Genomic DNA, 23,825 nt, shown 5'->3' on the forward strand with positions numbered 1-23,825 from the left:
TGACTTCTGGAAGAGGAAAACGTGAAGAAAAGTTTTCTACAAGGGTAAGTGTTTAGTCTTCCATTTCCTCTCCGTTAATTAATCAGCATGCTTAGAATTACTTTTTATCATTTTGTTATGTGATTTCATTGTTTTTAAGTTTTGTTCCAAAAAGAATTCATACACACAAAGGTGTTCATACGCTTCTACACCGAGATTCCATCCCTTTAGAGAATGACTAACATAGCAAAAGAAAAGGCACGAACTAATTGTTGATGATTAATTTCAAGAATTAATTTAAATTGTTTTTAAAATTAATTTCAAAACGGTTTTTTATTTTTAGAAATTGTTCTTACCTTTCCTTAAATAGCTCTTAGTTTTGAAAAGAAAGAGATAGAGCAATTTTTGTCTTTCTTATTCATATGTTTTTCCTCTAGATTTACTGTTTTCTAAGCATAATTTTCATTGATTACAATCTATTTTCCAACAAGTCCACACCTAAAATTGGAGCACAACGATTAGCACCGAGGTTGTGCCATAATTACTTTCAGGTCAATGGTTCTTTTACAGTATAACAACTTTTTGACATCTGTATCTAACAGAATATATAAAAAAATTATTACATTACAAATATAAAGGATGAAAATTGCATCCCTTCGTCTAATGAGAGACGTCTTTAATTTCATTTTTATTTGTATTTATTTCAATTCTCAACTAATCAATTAACATGGTTGAGGTTATATTTTTATCATGTAATTTAAATTCAAAATTGTATAGTTTGGATATATTCTACCAGAATTTTGGAAAAATTTAATTCGTTGAAGTGAAACTTCATATTTTTATTTAATTTCAATATTGTGAGTATAATCTCTAATAAATGATCCTTTGATACTTTCTCTCAAAAAGTAAACTTGTCTTAAATACTTTCTAGGTTGTTCTCAATATTGATTTGTTTTGAAGACTTTGTAGATTGTTCTCAATGTTGATTTGTCTTGATGGCTTTGAAACTTGTTTTTGAACATAGATTTATCTCAATGACTTTGCAGCTTGTTTTTTATGTTGATATATAGTTTGAGGGCTTTGCAACTTGTTCTCGATGATTTTGATAAATATTTGGGCGCATCTTGGGTTGCACTCATCATTCTGAAACTCATTCAATCGTCCAATCACAGTTTATCACGTGATACATTTTTATCCTTCTTTTGTTTTCTAAAAAAGTATTTTTAATTTTTTTTTCTTTTGTTTACACTCATATATGATTGCATAATTTTGTGGGGACAGAGATTTAAATGGGGTGAGGTAGGGATGAAGAATCACTCAGTCAGGGAACTTCCCTATTGACATTCTCACAAATAAATTGAAGTGTACTACCTTAGATTACTTAAAAAAAAAAAAAAATGCTTAAAACAACCATATTTCTCATTTTATTTTACTTTACACAATTAATATATTATTTTAAAATTTTTATTGGTTCAAATCTTGCGAGTATTGTTTTTCATAACTAAAATATGACATTGAGTTAATTTTATATGCTGAGAAAAAAAGAATAGCTTCTTTAAAAAAAAAAAAAAAAAAAAAAAAAAAGAAAGCCAACTTTATTTTAACCTGCAAAAACTATGTAGGTTATGCTACTATTTGTTTTGCTATTTCTTAAATTCAATTTTAAGATAAACAACTTAAATAACTCAAATTAAGATCCAACTATTTTTGGATTTTGATCAAATATTACAAAAAAATATTAGAAGTGAAGTCGTCCCATATCGAAAAAATTCCAAAGTTCAAGGAAGTCCTAAGCTCAAAGCACTATAAAAGGAAACTATACATTTGATTTCAAATTTTCACTATTAGAAACACTTTAACTTAGTGTGCTCTCTAGTTAAATTCTTTTTATATATTCTTTAGTTTGAGAATGAGATAAAAGAATGTGAGTAGTATAAAAGTTTTGAGAAGTGCTCTTATAATTGAGATTAGGGAGAGAATTAATCTGTGTAATTATAATAATTTTTTACATAGTGGATTTCTTTCTAGTGGGTCTTGGTTTTTTTTCGAGTTTGGAGTTTTTCACGTAAATTCTTGTGTTTTCTAGTTTTACTATTTTCTTTTAATTTCTCTATTATTTTTTTGCTTATTCCTGCAATAGAGATAGGAGGTTTTTTTTTTTTTTTTTTTCCTTTCAATAAGTGGTATTTGGTATCAAAGCTTTAGGTTTATAATTTCTTGAATTTCTAAGTATGCACTATGGTTGCGATATCAACACTGCAAGAAAGACGATACCTCCCGACACCGTTTTAAGGCGTCGGGAGTTAGGTCGTTGGAAGAGACGGTCTCTCCCAGCGAAGTAAAGGACCGTCGGACGACGTCGTAAAGGTTCGTCGGGAGTTCTCCGAAAACTCCTGACACATCCAAACCGGCGTCGGGAGTTCTCCGAGAACTCCAGACGCATTAAAGCGACACCCGACAGTTTCTCGGACGGCATCGGGAGAGGGGTCTGGTTTAAGCCAGACCCCTTCTTTTTCTCGTGCACCGAAAGACTCTTTTCTTCCAAAAAAAAACCCTAATCAATTTCGCCGCCGCATTTTCCTTCTTCTCTTCACGCCCCCGCCCCTCTTCATGCCTGCCTTTCCTCCTTCGCACCGCCGTCCACCGTCCGCCGCCGCCCCCCTTCATTGCTTGTAAATTTGTTGTTTATTTTCAAGCTTTCATCAAGGTTCGTGCACATCCATTTCATTTATTTTATCTTATTTTGTATCTTAATTTAAGCCATTGTTTTTAATTTCTAGCATGTTGGTAATGTTTAATTTTTAGCATGTTACTAATGTTGATAATTAATGTTGCTAATATTTAATTTCTAGCATGTTGGTAATCTAATGTGAATTATGAATTATTGATTGTTGATGTTATTGTGGATTGAGTTTTTTTTTCTTTTAATTCTTAAGGTTATGGATTACTTAATTTAGAAAAAAATATTGTACTTAACGAATTTAATATTTTAAAAAAGTTTAAAGAATCTACTAGACATAAAACTAAATTTTGTGTCTAATAGAAAATTGAACTTTAAAGTTTGTGTCCAATAGGCTTGTAAATTTTAGAAGATGTTGAATAGATGAAAGGCCTATATTAGACACAAAATTGAAAGCTTGTAGACGTACTAAATAAAACATTTGAAAGTTGTTAAGACAATTTAAGCAGTCTAGGGACCTATGTGTTTATTTTGCCTTAAGAAATGAAAATTATGGAACTCAATGCTTAATAATACTTTGTACTTTGTCCTCTAATCCAAGTTATTGTTTTGGATTACAAGTTGGTCAGAAAATATCTATTTTTAAGGATGAATAAAGAATGGATTAAACTAAGGAATAAGTTATCAATGAAGTATAGAGAAGGAGTATCACAGTTCTTTGATATGGCAAGGTTTCATGTAAATGATTCTGGATGAATAAGATGTCCATGCAAGAATTCTATGAATTCAATTTGGGAAAAGATAGATATCGTGGAACGACATCTATTAACATATGAAATATCTCCTTCATATTGTGAATGGGTATATCATAGAGAGCCAGTAAACTTATCTAGAAGTTATACAAGTCATTCAATAGAGGATGTTGAAGTAGATAGTATAGAGAGTAATGCTGTTGAAGAAAATGAGATGTTTAATCTTATAAACGATTTACAAGTTCCAATTAAAAACGAAAATGTAAATGAAGGAAGAATTGAGAATGAAATGTCCTTTAATGGTCAAGAAAGAGATACCACGAACTTATTAGAGGATTTAATGACCGAAGCACGTAATGAATTATACCCTGGGTGTTCGCAATTTTCATCCTTAAACTTTTTAGTGAAGTTGATGCATATCAAAGTTCTGAACGGCTGGAGTAACAAATCGTTTGACATGTTGCTGGAATTGTTAAAAGCAACATTTCCAGCTAGCACCTCTATACCTACTTCCTTTTATGAAGCCAAGCGAAAATTGTATGATTTAGGCCTAGGTTATGAGTCTATTCATGCATGCAAATATGATTGTGTATTGTATTGGAAAGAGTTTGCAGTTTTGCAACAATGCCCTGTTTGTGGTGAGTCTTGGTACAAAGTTAATGATGGCAAGGGTAAAAAAATATCACATAAGGTATTGCATCATATTCCATTGATATCGAGATTAAAACGATTGTTTGCATCAAAAGAAGGCGCTTCTGACATGAGATGGCATAAAGATAAGCGAGTTAAAATGGATGATGTATTGCGACTGATGCAGAGGGGTGGAAACATTTTGATCGTGAATTTCCTCATTTTGCTTTAGATCCTCGAAATGTTCGTTTGGGATTAGCTTCTGATGGCTTCAATTCATTTGGAAATATGTGCATTTCTTATAGTATGTGGCCTGTGGTGATAATTCTTTATTATTTACCCCCTTGGAAATGCATGAAGAAAACAAACTTCTTCATGTCTTTGCTCATACCTAGTCCAAAATCTCCTGGAAAGGAAATTGATGTTTACTTACAACCGTTGGTTGAAAGAGTTGTGGACAATTGGTTTGCGAACTTATGATTCTGTTACTGGTGAGTTTTTTCAACTATATGCTACCTTATTATGGACGATTAATGACTTCCCTGTGTACAATGACTTATCTGGGTGGAGTACAAAAGATTATCAAGCATGTCCAATATGCAAAGAAGATAACTCGTCCTTCGAGATAAGAGGAAAAATATCATTTATGGGACATCGACGTTATCTTCTGGAGAATCATAGTTGGCATCGAAGTAGACAACATGATGGAAAAGTTGAACGTAGACCTCCACCAGTCGTAATGAATGGAGAAGAGATATTACAACAAATAAATATGCTAAACTTTTATGTGCTTAGCAAACATCCATCGAAGCAAGATAAAAAAAGAAAGCGAATTCTAAATTGGACTAAAAAAATTATTTTTTTCCAACTTCCATATTGGTCCAGACTATTGTTATGATATAAATTGGATGTAATGCATATTGAAAAAAACATATGCGACAATTTGGTGGGCACATTGTTAAATATTGAAGGAAAGACAAAGGATACAACGAACGCTCGATTGGACTTACAAGATTTGAAGATAAGAAAGGACCTAAACTTGATACAGATCGAGAACAGATTTGCAAAACCACACGTAGCATACACAGTAACAAATGGTGAACGGATTTCGTTATGTAAGTATTTGAAATCAGTTAAATTCCCTGATGGATTCGTATATAACATATCACATGTGTTAATGACAAAGATGGAAAAATATCAGGGCTAAAAACACACGACTGTTATGTGTTGCTTCACAGACTACTCCCTATTGGTATTCGAGCATACCTACCGAAGAATGTATCCACTGCTATTATTGAGTTGTGTACATTCTTTCGCGACTTATGTGCAAAGAAAATATGTGTAAGTGATTTGAACAGACTACAAGCAGACATCATAGTCATACTTTGTAAATTGGAGAGAATATTCTCGCCTACCTTTTTCGATGTAATGGTACACCTTGCAGTTCATCTACCATATGAAACCAAAGTCGTGGGTCCAATTAGTTACAGTTGGATGTATCCTATTGAAAGAAGTTTACGAAAATTAAAACAATTTGTACAGAACTAAGCACGTTCCGAGGGGTCTATAGCGGAAGCATATGCAATGAATGAATCATGGAACTTCTGCTCGCGATATCTAATTGGGATTGAAACGAGATTCAATAGAGATGAACGAAATGATGATAACATTCTCGATCACGAGATATTTGGTGAATTTGAATTATTTAGGCAGAGTGTACGACCATTAGGGGCGTCAACTTTACGGACACTATCAGCAGAGGAAAAGCGTATTGTACATTGGTACATTCTCAACAATTGTAAAGAAATAACAGACTATCCCAAGTACGTTTCAAACTCTTTCCTTTTCTAAATTCTAGGGTATCTCCTTTCATATAACAATTAAATGATAAATATGGTAGGCAACATTTGAGGTTAATTCGTTGTGAAGCTCAAAGCGCCTCTGACTTATATATAAAACATCAATGCAAATTTCCAGATTGGTTCAAATCTCAGGTATACATAGTCATTTTGTAGGCAATGGTTGAGGGATGATTCATTTTTAATGTATACGTAATTATCAGGTTCTACAACGATGCGAGAGAGAAGATATCTCCGATGATTTCTTTTCACTTGAGGTGTGCTCTTACAATGGATGCATTGTTAATGGGGTACGGTTTCACACTGTAGAGCGTGATAATCGTCGAGCTACACAAAATAGTGGAGTTCTAGTGGCCGGGGAGATCAGTGGGAACATAAGTGTGGATAACAATTTCTACGGTGTTGTAGATGAAGTATTAGATTTTCAATATGCGAACAGAAGACGCATTTTCTTGTTGAAGTGTAGATGGTTTGACACAGATAACAGCAAAAGTAATAGAACACATGTGGATTTAGGATACAAATTGATCAATACATCACACTTTTGGTATGTCGACGAGCCTTTCATCTTTGCTATCCAAGCACAACAAGTCTTTTATTGATGACATCAAACATGGTAGCAATTGGAAAGTTGTTCAAGTAGTCCAAAATAAACGAATATGGGATGTACCGGAAGGGGATGATTTTGAAAACGCACAACTAGATTTACTAAAATTTGTTGGTGGCATCAGAGTGGATGAAACCATTGAGGAGGTTACTTTATGCGAGTTGACGTTGATCCTACAGTTGTGGAAAGACCAATTACTATACATGGCAATCATGACTTCATAAATGATGATGATGAAGAACAATTATCTCCCAATAACAGTTCAAGTGCTGATGAATAATTTGAATTAGATTACGATGATGAGTAATTATGTATCTACTAAATTCTCTTTTTCTCTAACTTACACGTATTTATTGTTAATTTAATATTGTTTTCTCTCTTTTGTGTTTGTATAGATACGATGTCAACCCCTAATAGGCAACGAGAGGCTGATGAAGAATTCCAGGAGTTATATCTAGGCAACACGGTATCTTCTGTGGGAGATACTTCAAGTTAGTATATTCTGAAATATATTCTGTTAACTGAAATACATCATAAACTGTTTTAAATTTTTTATTCTTCAGATAGTCGCTCAGCATCCAATCGAAACAAGCGAGAGCATTCGCGGAACATCCAGTTGGAAAAATACGTACAAAAACATGGGAGGATCACAATCGTCATAAATGAGGGGGAGACGAAACCAATATCTTAACATTCGATTCGTTTTAGTAATGCGATCGGCATCGCCGTGAGATCCGCATTTCCAGTACAATGTCGTACCTTTGCAAAGGTTCCAAACGAGTTCATAGAATTAGCTAAAAGTCAATTATTGGTAAGTAATTATAAGTTTTTTTTTTTTTTTTTTTATAGTCATGACCATCATCTATATTAATTCTTCCCTCTCTCTTTTGTAGGCTCATTTCGATCTTGATCTATCTAGTCAACGACTGAACATTTCATAGAACATCAAATGCAAAATTCGTTCAAAGAATTTAGATCAGACTTGCACAGACATTATAGAAAATGTGGAGATCCTCAGCAAGCACGTGCCAGTTTGCCTAGTTGACTTAAAAATAGGCCAGAAGACTGGTACTTTTTATGTGACTGCTTCGAGAGTGAAACGTTTCAGGTACAATATTTATGGCATGTATCATTTGCTGCATTTACTAATACATCACACTATTGACATATTTTTTTTTTTCAAATGTAGGAAATGTCTGTGACGAACCAGAAGAATAGAGACAAATTTTCGTTAGACCATGTAGGTGGATCAAAGTCATTCCTGTAAATTCAGGCAGAGTTGCAGGCAAAGGAGGGTCGAGAAATAGGACGTGTTGACCTATTTAAGGAAACACACTCTAAAGGTGGCAAGTTTGTGAACTAAGCTGCTGAAAGTGCACATGTAACATTTTTTTCTTTACTGTCGTGTTTTTTTTTTTCACTTTTAACTTTAGTCGCTTGTTCTTACCCATTTAATTATTGTGTCTAGCATCAAATGTTGGAATTAGAATCCAGCCCCACTGTAGAAGGTTCTCAATCACTAACAGGGGATGAAATCTGTGAGACGGTTTTTGGTACACGAACCGGATATTCAAAAGGTCTAGATTGGGGCCCTAAGTCTAAGTCAAGAATGAGTACCATGTCATCAAGCTCATCATCTACTCAAGGAATGGAGGCAGAAGTGGATGAATTGAGAGTCAATTTCCAACAGTCTCAGTCGAGGATTAAGGAACTCGAAGACGCTCAGAAAAGAATGCAAGAGGATCATGCGAGATAAATGGAAGAAATGAAAAAGATGATTGAAGACATGGTACGATCACAGAGAGGAGACCCATCAAATTAGGTATGATTACTACGTTATTTAGTTGTGTAATATGTTGCTATCCTGCAGTTATGGTAGCAAAGTTTAGTTATGTCTTAAGTAGCTTTATGCAGTTATGGTAACAAAGTTTAGTTATGTCATTTAAAGCTTCAACACTCTCATACAAATTAGATAAGCATCCCATCATGCCTTGATGTTTCAAAAGCCCAATCACAGTCCCTCATTGTCGCTCTCTCCATGAATCTCGCTCTCTCCATCAGTGTCACTCTCTCCATGTATCTTGCTCTCTCCATCAATGTCACAACACATGTATAACTTCATTTGATCAGCTGAAGATTCAAATATTAGGCTTCAAAAGGGTGTCTTTGCTCTGATTTGGTTGTAAATATGTGTCATTTAAAGCTTCAACACTCTCATACAAATTAGATAAGCATCCCACCATGCCTTGATGTTTCAAAAGACCAATCACAGTCCCTCAGTGTCGCTCTCTCTATGAATCTCGCTCTCTCCATATATCTCACTCTCTCCATGAATCTCGCTCTCTCCATCAGTATCGCTCTCTCCATGTATCTCACTCTCTCCATGTATCTCACTCTCTCCATGTATCTCGCTTGCAAAGATGCCCTCAGCAGCTTTAACACTCTCAACTGTAATTAAATAAGCATCCCACCATGCCATATCATTGAATTTTGTAATGTAAGCAACGAATAAGAAATTCTCAACTATTATATTCATCCTAAACTCATAAGAAATTCTCAACTGTTATATTTAATTAAGATGTGTAATTAATTGTGCTTTTCCTTTTCTTTTGATCTTATTTTTATTATTAAATTATTAAATTAGAGAGAGCCTTAAGCAAATTACATAGCAAAGGGGTAGTTAGCCCAATGAGCCCCAACTATGGATTGGGCTAGAATCAAGGCCCATCCTATCATCAAGAGAACTGAAATGCCTGCAACAATTGTTGTTTCAATATTCCTAAGGCCCAAACTTGCATAAATGGATATGGATTTGAATTGAAAGCTCTCCACTTGGACCCATTAGAATAAAAGAAGAAAGGGAAATTGCAATTAGTGGTACTTTTAGAGGTATTAATCAAGTGAACAACAATATATTTAAAGAATTGCAAAATAACAAAATCTATCCGTAATAGGCCAGCTTGTTTCCTTTTTGAACATGTTGCTTAGAAAGTCAATAATCAATTCAAAAGGTTGCCATGCCTTGTCATGTCAATAAACTAAAGTTAGGTCACTCAAATCTTATTATGGTTTTTGTTTCTTTCCCCGTTCCAACAATATTTCTTTACTATTATTCTACCCCATTATCCTATGCATGCACTAATATTATTTTGAGATAAGCTAGCCCTTCTTACATACTTCTCATGCAAAATTATTTTTTACTAGATTCCAATCTAAAAGATCATATAAGACTTTCAAAAATTGAAAAATAGAGGAAATTGAATTGTTTATCCATATAACATTTCAATGTTTTTGTTTTTTTTTTTGTAGAATGCTGTTCAGAGATGAGTTGGGATAATTGTTGAAGATGCTATGTTCGAGAAGTGTTCTAGATGTTGTTCTCATTCTACTTCTTTTATGTATTTCTGAATATAATGGACAAATGTTCTAGATGTTGTTCTCATTTTACTTCTTTTATGTATTTCTGAATATAATGGACAAGTGTTCTAGAGCAGGGACAACATTTGGATATTGTAATTTTTTTTCTTATTATAAAATGGACTTCATTTTCTTTTATATGAATCTTTATTTGGTATAATATGTTTCACAGAATCTCAGATCAAATTTTAAAAAATTACAAACGATATATTAAATTTTATCCATATAGGAAATTGAATTGTTTATCCATATAGGATCCCCCAACGCGGCATCGAGAGTTAGGGGAAACTCCAGACGCGGTGTAGCCCAAGAACTCCCGATGTCGTATACTAAGCATCGGGAGTTCCCCCTAACTCCCGACGCCACATAGGCGTCCAGAGTTTCCCTTAACTCCCGACGCCTTTCAAAAGTTCGCCAGGAGATCCTCTCCCGACGAATTTCTCCCGACCAAACTCCTGACGACCGTTTATGCGTCGGGAGATCCTCTCCCAACGAATTTTCCACACTTTCCAGACGAAATATAGTGTCGGGAGAGGCCAGAATTTTCCACACATTGAGTTAATTTTATATGCTAAGAAAAAAAAAATAGCTTCTTTCAAAAAAAAAAAAAAAAAAAAAAAGGAAAACCAACTTTATTTTAACCTGCAAAAACTATATAGGTTATGCTACTATTTGTTTTGTTATTTCTTAAATTCAATTTTAAGATAAACAACTTAAATAACTCAAATTAAGATCCAACTATTTTTGGATTTTGATAAAATATTACAAAAAAATATTAGAAGTGAAGTCGTCCCATATCGAAAAAGTTCCAAAGTTCAAGGAAGTCATAGGCTCAAAGCACTATAAAAGGAAACTATATATTTGATTTCAAATTTTCACTATTAGAAACACTTTAACTTAGTGTGCTAACTCTAGTTAAATTCTTTTTATATATTCTTTAGTTTGAGAATGAGATTAAAGAATTAAAGAATGTGATTAGTATAAAAGTTCTGAGAAGTGCTCTTATAATTGAGATCAGGGAGAGAATTAATCTGTGTAATTGTAATAATTTTTTACATAGTGGATTTCTTTCTAGTGGGTCGTGGTTTTTTTTCAAGTTTGGAGTTTTCCACGTAAATTCTTGTATTTTCTAGTTTTCCTATTTTCTTTTAATTTCTCTATTATTTTTTTGTTTATTCCTGCAATAGAGATAGGAGGGTTTTTTTTTTTTTTTTTTTTCCAACAAGTGGTATTTGGTATAAAAGCTTTAGGTTTGCAGTTTCTTGAATTTCTAAGTATGCACTATGGTTGCGATATTGTCTAAGCTTTCATATAAAAAAATAATTCTTGAAACAGGTTATAGTATTGTGAATAGTGTGGGTTGTTCATCATTTGCTAATTTGCTAGGAACAAAGCAAATGTGTGTCAAACTATATGAGTCCAAATAAGTTTGATGTGGAGAAATTTGATAGAATGATCAACTTTGACTTGTGGCAATTGCAAGTTAATGATATATTGATGTAATATGGGTTACAAAAGTGCAAGTTAAGCGGTGATGATGGTCAAATGCAGTTCATGAGTGATTTCAGTAGAGGTTTCAAGAAGACAGTCTCCAAGCAGAAGATAGTTGTTGATAATACAGACAATTTGGTTACATAAAAAACAGAGCATGTTCATCAAAGAGCTTTGAATCGAATACTGACGTTGTCTTTCTCGTCAAAGAAGACGATGACTTTATCTAAAGAAGATGGAGTTCATCCTTATGGTATGTCCACTTTACCATAATAGAGGATGTGCGGTTTCACAAGTCTGCACATGAGCATTGACTTCTAGGTGAGTGGTGGAAGTTATATTGATGGTTGAACAACTTCTAGGTGAGTCAAGTAGGTAGAAGTTGCATCATAAATTTTAGCAAAGTTCATCGACATGTGACAAAAAAAAGGAAAATCTTGTAAGGTGATATTCCAAGTGGGTTACTCTTTCTGGTGAAGTAGGTTATAATTCTCTAAATTGATAATTATAATTTTCGATGAAGACGATGGATGTTGCAGAAATTGTGGACTCTTCAAATATCTTACCAATGTAGAATTTGTTGGGTTTTGACAAAATATTAGAAGTGTAGTTGTCCCACGTTAGAAAAATTCAAGGAAGTCATGGGCTCCAAGCACTATAAAACGAGTTATGCCTTTGGCTTCAAATTGTATCAATTATAAACATTTTAAGCATAGGTGTGCTAACTCTAGTTAAATTTCTTTTATGGTATTCTCCAATTTGAGAGTGTGATTAAAGGGTAAGCTTTGAGAGAATGCTCTTATAATCGAGATTGGGGAGAGAATTATTTTGTGTAATTATAATAATATTTTTACCTAGTGGATTTCTTTCTAGTGGACCATGGGTTTTCTCTAAGTTTGGATTTTTCCATGTAAATTCTTGTATTTCCTAGGTTTATTGTTTTCTTTTAATTTTCTATATTATTATTATTATTATTATTTTGGTTATTCCAGTAATAGAGGTGGGAGGTTTTTCCGAACAACTATTACATGAGTAGTTAAGTTGAGTTCTTCACTTTAACTGCAATAATTATTTATATTTAATAACTTATTATTTACAAACTTAAAGTTAAATACTCAATAGATTCCTAAATGTCTATGAATTTAACTAATATTGTAAGTTAGCCCGCAAGTATTTTTCTAGTATCGCAAGTATTGTAGGTTTTGTTGTGAATTTGAGGAGCACAACAGGAACACAGATAACAATAAAATATAACATTAAAATAAATATAACAACAGAAGTAGAATTTCTCCACTTTCTCCAATATTTTTGGATTGACCACCAATATGTGTGTCTTTCAAAACCCACCAAATACCTCTTTATAACCAATTTGGTAAGTAGGAGGTGAATTACATGGATATTAATAGTGTGTAATCTTAAGACACATGGACAACACATAGGGTAATGGATAAGTGACACATGGTCAATGGACAACCATCTACATTACACCTGATTTAACATATTTATAATACTCTCCTTAGATGCCCATTATATATAAAATATGCCTCATTAAACCTCGCAAGGAAAAAACAAAAATCCTATTGAAGGAAAATGTATACAAATTTCATATAATCTGATACTCTTAAAAAGTATATTTACTTCCCCTCATAGAAACATCACTTGAGATCTTTGAGTCGCCACATTCCAATATTGTGTATAAATTTTTCAAAGGTTGCGGTAGGTAATGCCTTTGTAAATAAGTTTGGCAGGTTATCTTTCGAACAAATTTGTTGTACCATGATGTCGCTATTTTCTTCAAGATCATGAGTGTAGAAAAGTTTCGGTGAAATATATTTTATTATATCTCCTTTAATATATCTTCATTTGATTTAGGATATGCATGTTATGTTGTCTTCAAATATCGTTGGAAAAATTTTATTAGAAGACAAACCACATGTTCCACGAATGTGCTGAGTTATTGATCTTAGCCGTACACATTCTTGACTAGCCTCGTGAATTGCAAGAATTCAACATGATTTGAGGAAGTGGTTGTTATGGTCCATTTCACCGATCGCCGTGATATAGCAGTTCTTCCACATATGAATAGATAACCTGTTTGAGATCTAGTTTTGTATGGATCAGATAAATATCTAGAATTTGCGTAACCAACTAGATCAAAATTTTATTTCTTTGAATAAAAAAAACTCATGTTGATCGTTCCTCGGAGATAACGGAGTATATGCTTAATTTCGCTCCAATATCTTTTTATTGGAGAAAAACTATATCTTGCTAATTAATTTACTGAAAATGAAATATCTGGTCTTGTATTATTAGCAAGATAAATAAGTGCACCAATTGCACTAAGATATGATACTTCAGGACCAAGAAGTTCTTCATTATCATCTTGAGGTTGAAATATACTTTTCTTCACATCTAGTGAACAATCTTACATTGGAATGTTCAATGAATGTACTTTGTTCATATAAAATCTTTTCAAAACTTTTCTTGTATAAGTTGATTGATGATAAATATCTCATCTGATAAATACTCAATTTGCAAGCCAAGTCAAAAATTTGTTTCTTGGAGATCTTTCATCTCAAATTATTTCTTAAGATATTCTATTGTCTTTAAAAGTTCTTCAGGAGTCCCAATTATATTTAAATCATCAACATTTACGATTATAATAGCAAATCCTGACTGTGATTTCTTTATAAAAACACATGGATATATTTGATTGTTTTGATATTCTTCTTTCAACAAATACCCATTTAGACGATTGTACCACATTCGTCCTGATTGTTTCAATCCATATGGCGATCTCTGTAACTTTATTGAATACAATTCCCAATAATTTGATTTATATATTTCAGGTATCTTAAATCCTTATGGGATTCTCATATAAATATCATTATCAAGAAGTTCATATAAATATGTTGTGACTACATCCATAAGATGTGTATCCAGACTTCTATACAGAGTCAGGACAATTAATATCTTAGTGTAATTGCATCAACCACTGGAGAATACGTCTCCTCATAATCAATGTCAGGTCTTTGTGAAAAATCGTGTGCAACTAATCTTGCTTTATATCTTGTGACTTCATTATTTTCATTTCTTTTCCTTACAAATACTCATTTCTATCCCACAGGTTTTACACCTTCTAGTGTTCGAACTACTAGTCCAAAAACCTGACGTTTTGAATGTGAGTTTAATTTTTCCTTGATTGCTTCTTTTTACCAAAGCCAATCTTTTCTATGTCGACATTCTTCAACAAATTTTGGTTCAGATTTCCCATTTTTAGATATAATATCAAAAGCAACATTATACGCAAAAATGTTGTCAATAACTACTTGAGTCTAGTTCCATCTTTTTTCTATCATGGCATAATTTATTGAAATCTTATTATTATCTTTATGTATTCCACCTTCCTCATTGGTCATATCATGAATTTCTTCATCAATATTTACATCCTCAACCAAGTTTTTTTTACTATTAATTATTTTTCTATTTGTCGAGGATTTTGATTTTGGACCTACTGGTCTACCACGCTTCCGACATGTTCCAGACTCATTAGTGACAACTTGCTGTGTTGGGATATCAATTTTCGGTGGAACATTTGTAGCTAGTATATGTGATTTAGTTACTTTCTTTGTATCTATAAATGCATCTGGTAACTGATTTGCTATATTTTGCAACTGAATTATCTTCTAAACTTCAAGTTCACATTGATTTGTCCGGGGATCTAAATGAGACAATAATGATGTATTCCATGTAGTTTCTTTTTTCAACTTCTTAATTCCTCCCCCTAAGGTTCGAAATTTTGTTTCATTAAAATGACAATCAGCAAATCGTGTTGTAAATACATCACCCATTAGAGTTCAAGATATTAAATAATTGAGAGGAATCATATCTAACATATATTCCTAACCTTCTTTAAGGATTCATCTTAGTACATTCTGGTGGAGCAATTGGAACATATATTGCACATCCAAAAATTCTTAAATGGGAATTATCTAGCTCATGGCCATAAGCTAATTGTAATGGCGAGTACTTATGATAAGCTACTGACCTAATGCATACAAGTGGCATTGCATGCAAAATAGCATGTTCCTATATAGATGCAAGAAGCTTAGCTCTCATAAGCAATGGTCTAGCAATTAACTGCAAACATTTTATGAATGATTCTGCTAAACCATTTTTTGTATGAACATGAGCTACAGAAATGTTTAATACTTATCCCAATTGACATAAATAATTATCAAAAGCTTGGGATGTAAATTCTTCAGCATTATCAAGGCGAATAGTCTTAATTGTACAATTAAAAGATTGTGTACACGTGCGATCATCTGTTGGATGCGTCTATTAATACCATAAAATATCTAAATGGTCCACTTTGTGGGTTAATAGATCCACATATATCACCATGATTTCATTCTAAAAATGCAAGTAATTCAGTCCCCACTTTGACTGGTGATGGTCTAATGATTAATTTGCCTTAAGAGCAAGCATCACATAATAATTCATTAGATCGAAGAATCTTCTAGCTCTTTAATGGATGTCCATTTGAATTCTCAATAATTCTTCTTATCATTATAGATTCTTGATGACCTAATTTGTTGTCAAATTATAAATATGTCTAGATTCATAAACTTCAAGTTCATTATTGCATATGTTTCAATTACTCGTATATGAGTATAATATAATCCATAAGATAAAGCAGGCAAATCTTCTAGTATACATTTTTCATATGAGACAGTAGATATGATATAAAGATACTCTATATTATTCTTTCTATCAGTCTCAATATGATAAATATTTGCTTTTCCAAATATATTTGCAACGTATATCAGTCTCAATATATCAGTCTCAATATTTGCAACGTATATCTTTAAAACTAAGTAGATTTCTCTTTGATTGACTAGAGAATAATGCATTGTCGATTGTAAATTTTGTTCCTCTAGGAAAAATAATATTTGCTTTTCCAAACCCTTCAATCAAGTGTACAGAACCTGATATTGTATTCACTTTTGCTTCCAGCATTGCCAGCTTGAAAAAATATTTTCTACTTGTAAGTATTGTATGTGTAGTTTCATTGTCTACCAGACATAAATTTTCTTTACTCATTTTTTAGTCACCCAACATATGAAAATGATCCAGGTTTATTCATTAAAAGAAATTAATTGTAATAAAAAAAAAATTGGAATATACAAAAGCTAACATCTACTAAGAGGGGAAAAACATGGAGATGAATAAAAAAAAACAACAATAAGTCTATATATTTTCAAAGTCAAAGAAAACACTTGATGTTCCATCAATTCTACCGATTTTCTCTTCGTGAGATTCAAATAAGTCTATGACATCCAAATTTTTCATATGGGATAGGTCAAATACGTCATTATCCTGCTATGCAAAATTTGTATCTACATTTTCTCTTTTTCTTTCAGAGATACTTGATAGAGATCAACTAAGTATTTTGACGTACGACAGGTACGTGACCAATGGCCAATCATTCCGAGGAAGCATTTTTTTTTTCAATACTTTTTGAATTATTATCTTGTGGAGTTTTTCCTTTGCGGTCATCATTTTTTGTGGTTCTTTTGAAATTTAAATGATTAGAACAACCACAACAAAAATAATAATTATATCTTTTTCTGCCACAGTCACGACCTCAACCACGATTATTATTAAAATTCACAGCATTCACTTCAGGAAATGGTGTCGTCCCAGTTGGTCGATATTCATAATTTTTCATTAATAACTCGTTATTTTGTTCGACTACGAGAAGACATGAAATTAATTCAAAATATTGTTTAAAACCTTTCTCTCGATGTTGCTGTTACAGGAGCATATTTGAGACATAAAATGTAAAATTGTCTTCTCTAATATATCAGTATCAATAATTTTCTTTCCACATAACAACAATTTCGAAGTGATTTTAAACAATGCAGAGTTGTACTCACTTACTAATTTGAAATTTTGTAGCCTCAAGTGCATTCACTCATAACAAGCTTTAGGAAGAATAACTATTTTTTTTATGATTATACCTCTCTTTCATATTTTTCCACAAGATACGGAATCTTTTATTGTAAAATACTCCATTTTTTATCCCTCGTGGAATGATGACGAAGGAAAATCATAGTTTTTGTTTTATCTTGACTAGATATCGTATTTCTTTCATTAATAGTCTCTCCAAACTTCATAGCATCGAGATGGATTTTAACATCAAGTACCCATGACAAATAATTACTGACATTAATATCAAGGGTGGCAAATTCTAATTTTGTGAGATTTTTCATGCTAGTACTATCGTAAAATATTGTATCTATATTAGAAATTTAATGGATATTAAATATGCAAAATAACGTTAAATTTATTAATTATAATGAATAGGAAAAAATCAGCATATCTTTAGGACCTACCTTTAGCGAGAAAAACGATAGGAGCTCATGCTGATAATGTGTTATGAACTTAAGGAGGAACATGTATGCCAATAAAATATAATATTAAAATAAATATTATAAAATATTATAAAGTAAATAAATATAACAACAAAAGATGAATTTCTCTACTTTCTTCAATATTTTTGGATTGATCACCAATATATGTCTTTCAAAACCCACCAAATGTCATTGTTTATAGGCAATTTGGCAAGTAGGAGACAAATTACATAGATACTAATAATGTGAATCTTAAGACATATGGACAACACATGGGGTAATGGATAAACGACACATGATCTGACAGACATCTACATCATACCTAATTTAATATATTTATAATAAGTTTAAATCGGAACTCCTAATTTATAATTTAATTATCTGAAATAAATAAAACACAATGAAGACAGATATTTTAAAATAAATTGAGCTGCTGGGCCCACAATTGCAATATCTTACAACAAAAAATTTTCAACGTGCCCCCAAAATTTGACGCGCTTTGCACAGCTGTCCTTGGTGTAGTGACAATTGCCAAAAGCTAATTTAATTTTGTATAATTAATACGAAGTCACATGTTTGATGTGTGAATCATATTTGTATAACCCACATCTTTCTTATAACCCTAGTTTAAACTTTTATAAATATTTCTTTTTGGTAGATATAAAAATTCCATTTTATTCCAAAATGACCTTACAAAATTTATTAATACATTATTTATTGGACCACACTAATAATATTAGTGAGTTGTCAAGTGAGTATTAGTTGAATCAATAAAATTAATAATTAATTCAATTACTAAGTCACTTCTTCTGAAATAATTAATTTAGTTCGAGTCAACATAAAATAATCAAATACTAGTCCAATATAAGATTCAAATAATACCTCTACAGAAATTAAATACTAACCCAAGTTAAGATTTAATTAAATCAATTAATGTTGATAATACTTAAAAAAAAGAAATCCGATCACCTCTTTAATATAAAAATAAGGCCAAGGCATTTTTGCTCCATGCAAGGATTCATCTGATCGGATTCCCGTTATAATATGTTTTTTTTTTTCAGTTTTAAATCTTATTTTCAATTTTTTTTTTTTTTTTTTTTTTATAGATATATTGATACTTATCAAACGGTATAAATGTTAATAAAGGTTAGACAGTAACTACTTAATTAAAGATGGGAAAGAACTTTTTCGCCAAAAGAAAAAGAAAAATTACACAGTGGTAAATTCAATTTACTAAATGGCTCCAATCTTGTTAGATAATTATTTGGGTCCGTAACCATATTATTTTTTGTTTTTATTTTTGAAACTTAAGTTTATGGACATTTTTCCTACTTCCAAATTTCTTCCAATATTATTTACTTTTTACTAGTAGTTTAAAAAATGAAGCCAAATTTTGAGAACTAAAAAAATATAACTTTCAAAAAATTGTTCTTATTTTTAAAATTTAGCTAAGAATTCAACCACTGCACTTAAAAAAGATGCAAATCATGGTAAGAAAGGTAGATGATATAGGCTTAATTTTCAAAGACAAAATGGTTATCAAACGGAGCTTTGGTTTTTAAAGATTATATTTTTTTTTTCTTCAAATTTTCTATAATAGTTGTCTTTGTCTTTCTTAAACATAACATGTGGATTCTTAGTTAAATTCCATTAATAAATATATTATTTTGAAAACTTGTTTTTTTATTTTCAAAGTTTGGCATGAATTTGGATTTTTTTTTAAAAAAAAAAAAAAAGTAGATAATAAAAAAATTCATAAGAGATAAATTTTATTTTAGAAAATAAAACTAAAAACTAAATAGGGATGAAACAAAATATTAGGTCTCATTTGGTAACCATTTCGTTTTTAGGTTTTGGTCTTTGAAAATTAAGTCTATTTTCTCCTAATTTCTTACAATGATTTGCATATTTTTTTAAGTACAATGGTTGAATTCTTAGCCAAACTTCAAAAACAAAAACAACTTTTGAAAATTATTTTTTTTAATTTTAAATTTTTCGTTTGGTTTTTTAAATTATTGATAAAAAGTAGATAACAACAAAAGAAATTTGAAGCTAAAAATAGAGTCTATAGGCTTAATTATCAAAAACAAGAATAAAAAATAAAATAATTACTAAACAGCCTTAATTATTTATTTTTATGATATATAGAATGCATGAAAAAAGAGTAATAAACCGTATTTGTAAAGTCATTTTTCTTTTACCAACTCAATTGAAAAAAACGTTTTTGACTGGTGAATTAATAAAATATCTATTTGTCATTTTGATGCTTTGATAATTATATTCCTCAGTTATGAAATCGTTAAATTTAAAAAAGAAATGAAACCTATAAACAATGAGTAGGTTAATGAAACAATATTTTTAAAAATCGAAAAATTAGAAGCTACAAATTCAAACATTGAACAAGTAATTACAAAAATTTGAATAAATTTAATTATTTGATATATTTTCAACGATTCTTATTGTTAGAGTTTTAAATTAACTATATTTATTTAAGAACATTTGAGTGGTTCTCTATATTTATGTCTCACGTGATATTTTATAGGTTGCTGATTCTACAAAATATATATTTCTTTATCCAAAATATTTTGTGTATCTTTTTCTGACTGCTTTTCTTGTTGATGGTTTGTCGATGAGGATATTTTATATCCTTCTGTTGTGCTATTTAAGGGTAAGAAGTTTTCTTGCTAGAGTTGTCGTTAATGTGTTGTGAATTGAGCATATTTGAGTTTCGTAGCCTATCACCATAGCTTCCTGTAATTTTAGAGGTTGTGAAGCAAGAAGTTTGGTCGTTATTTAGCGGCACGTTTTATCATTGTTTTTGAGTTATTGGAAACGATATTGAGAAGAATTTCTTATTCTTAGGGAGAGCCTAAGAGATCATTGGTTGATAAGAAGTTCTCATCCTTAGGGGGATCCTAAGGGTATGTTGATCGAGAAGGCCGGAGTTCTTAGAATGAGCTTAAGTTTAGCCAGTGGAGTGGTCTTCACTTGATAATGGAAAGATAAAGCTTTGAAAAAGGAATCTTTCATAATTAGGGGGAGCCTAAGTGTTTCTTCGATCACTGATATTCACATACTTTAGGGAAAGTCTAAGTTTTATTGAGAATGAGTCTTACATCTAAGGGGAGCCTGGTGATCAACGATAAGTTAAGCTCTATGTTTGTCACTGTAATTGTCAAAACTTTACAAATAAGTATTATGTTGTAAATGCTTGACTTTTTATATTAGTGAATTTATTTTCCTCAGACAGAATGCCCCTCCTAAACGTAGGTGGTATATATCACCGAACTGGGTTATCAATTTTTGTGTGTTAATTGCTCGATTAGTTATTGGTACTTTATTTGTTGTTTAAGTTATTGTCAGGATTATTTGTGGAACATTTGTGTTCTATATGACAGATCACCTTAATTTCACTTATCAAGTTGTTGTATACATGGCCAAAGCAAGCCTAATTCAACTGACATATGATATAAGTTGGCAACCAGGAGGACAGTGATTCAAATCCTCCTACTTTCTATTATACTAAAATAAAGTTCAATATATGAATGATTAATATAAATAAGAAATAAATAATATCACACTTAATAATCAATTTAAGATTAAAGAAAAAGGCACTTTAGTGTCCTATTTTTAAATCAACATTTAGTATAAACTTAAAAGACAATAATTCTCTCGCCAATCCACAAGTCTTCTATCTTTCCAAATCGATGCGACATTCTTAAAGGGAGATGTAAATGAAGACATTTTCGAAATACAAATGATTGTTAAATAAGAAAGCAAGAAAAAAGGGCATTTTATTTCTGGTAGGGAAAACAAAAAGAAAAATTATCAATAAAACATTATTATTATTATTATTATGAAGAATGAATAAACAAAATTGTTGATGAAAGCAATGTCCTAGATTTTGCACCGACCACAAAATCCTTTCCTGTCCCCTCCTTAAACCTATCGCTAATTAAATTGTTTAACTCTAATCTCATTCTCATAGACTCTAAATAGGGTTTGTTCAGAGGGTTTGATAATTTAATTACTTTACACGTTGTCCTTTTCAATATGGGATCCTCTACTTATACAAAATCCTATTAATTTATATATTGTATAAAAATAAAACAATTTCCATGTTTCCTGGAAATGAACTCACCCTCATATGCCTATGTTGTATTTATGATTTCAACACTTAAATAATTACTATGATCATCATATTCTTTTTTTTTTTTAGTGATCAATTAATTTATTTGTGGACGATCTAATAATCGGCATTCACGAGAATTTTAGTTTATGATTTGAAGAACTTTATAATCTAATCATTAATTGATTTTATCTTTCGCTTATTAGACTGTCGATTAGTTACTCATCAATGATTAAATAAATTCAGATTTTCTTAATTCGAGTGTTTTTTATATCGAGTACACGAAGTTTGACTGGATTTATCATTTTAATTTTTGCAAATAATTTATTTACAGTAAAAAGATTAGATAGTAGTTTGAAATACTGTCATCCATCACTTAGCGGAAGCATAACTTTCGTGTCCATGATGCTATCTTATATGTATCGACCTAGGTGATTTGTTAGGTCGTAATGTCTAACGCATATTTCTCTGTTTTTCTACATGGATTGAGATTGTTCATTGAGTAGACTCATGTATGGATTATTTTTCTTGGAATTTGTTTTCTTCAGTCGAATTATTTGGATTCTTTTACGAGTTTGGTTTTTTTCTTTGTCTTATCACTGTTGTGGTCTTGGTTTGTTTATTCTTTAACTTCAAGCGGTGAGATCCTCATCTTTTTCTTACACTTCAATATCTTTATCAAAAAAAAAATCTTAAGTTTCATATAACAAAGGAAAAAAAATGTTTTATTGAATATGTGAATTTCTAACCTGTTAACATTGGCATATATTGACGCTTCATAAGTGGTGGTTGCAAAACAAATATATATATATAAGCTGGAAGTTGAAACATTTATAATACAATTTCTATGAAACTATAAGACCGAGTTATACTCCCATAAAAAATATAATATTCTAAAGAATGTAACAAAACAACAATAAATGAAGAGAACAAAAGATGAAACAAGACAAAAATATTGCATGGAAGATCAAATATTTCAATTGAATTGTATATTCGTTGAGTGGAAACGTTACAAATATTTATAAGTAAATAAGAAACTACCCACTAATACAATAACCTTAAAAATCTCCCTTAATCAATCTCCACTTATTCGTTAGACCACTAACTCCTAAATAAAAGCCAATAATATAAATTAAAAAAAAAAAAAAAAAAAAGTAATTTGATTACATGTAAATTCAGTTTATGTATATGATTAACGAAAAAAAATATTCGTTAAAAGATAATACCAAATATTAAAATCTCAAAATTTCAAAAGATTAAAAGTATAAAAGTATAAAACAAATTTACACTTTAAAAGTGTGATTTATTCAACTTATCATCTTTGTTTTTATATAGTAAAACATGCAACACAGAACAATGTAATTTTTTCTCTGATTATTGTTGGAATATCTTGAATCTGTTATCTGATATTTAAACGATCAAGTACGTGGAACTCATTGTCCGATGGACATAACTAATACACTGCTAGTGAACCACGTAAATTTGTGTGTCGATCTTCTCTATTCTTTTACGTATTCTGTATTTTTTACTTGTTAGTTTGGTAACCATCATAAAAGAGATGAGTGACATTGTCCATCATTAAGATGAGCAACATTGTTAAAACTAAAACTGAGTACATGAAAAAGAAAGAAAAGACATAAAAATAGAGGCAAAAAAGAGTGATTATGTGTAATAGAGAATAAAAAATTTTGTTTGTTGATGAGGTTGGCCTTTTGGCATAACATATGATATGATGAAAAAGAAATGGGATGAGTTACATGAGAGAGTGATTGGGAAATTATCAAAATCACGTTTGTTAATTTTATAATTACCAAAAAAAAAAAATTATTCCTTCAAAATCAATCTTAATACAATAAAAAAAATGC

The 23,825-nt window shown here is 31.1% G+C and overlaps 1 pseudogene; it reads left to right on the top strand.

Moving 5' to 3' along the window:
• The first annotated feature begins 3,307 nt into the window (after positions 1–3,307).
• Positions 3,308–8,263, top strand: LOC150036872 (uncharacterized; annotated as a pseudogene).
• The last annotated feature ends 15,562 nt before the right edge of the window (positions 8,264–23,825 follow it).

The sequence above is a fragment of the Benincasa hispida genome, chromosome 4 (genome assembly GCF_027475165.1).
Source record: "Benincasa hispida cultivar pf3 chromosome 4, pf3_genome.v1.1, whole genome shotgun sequence".
NCBI classification, from domain to species: Eukaryota; Viridiplantae; Streptophyta; class Magnoliopsida; order Cucurbitales; family Cucurbitaceae; genus Benincasa; species Benincasa hispida.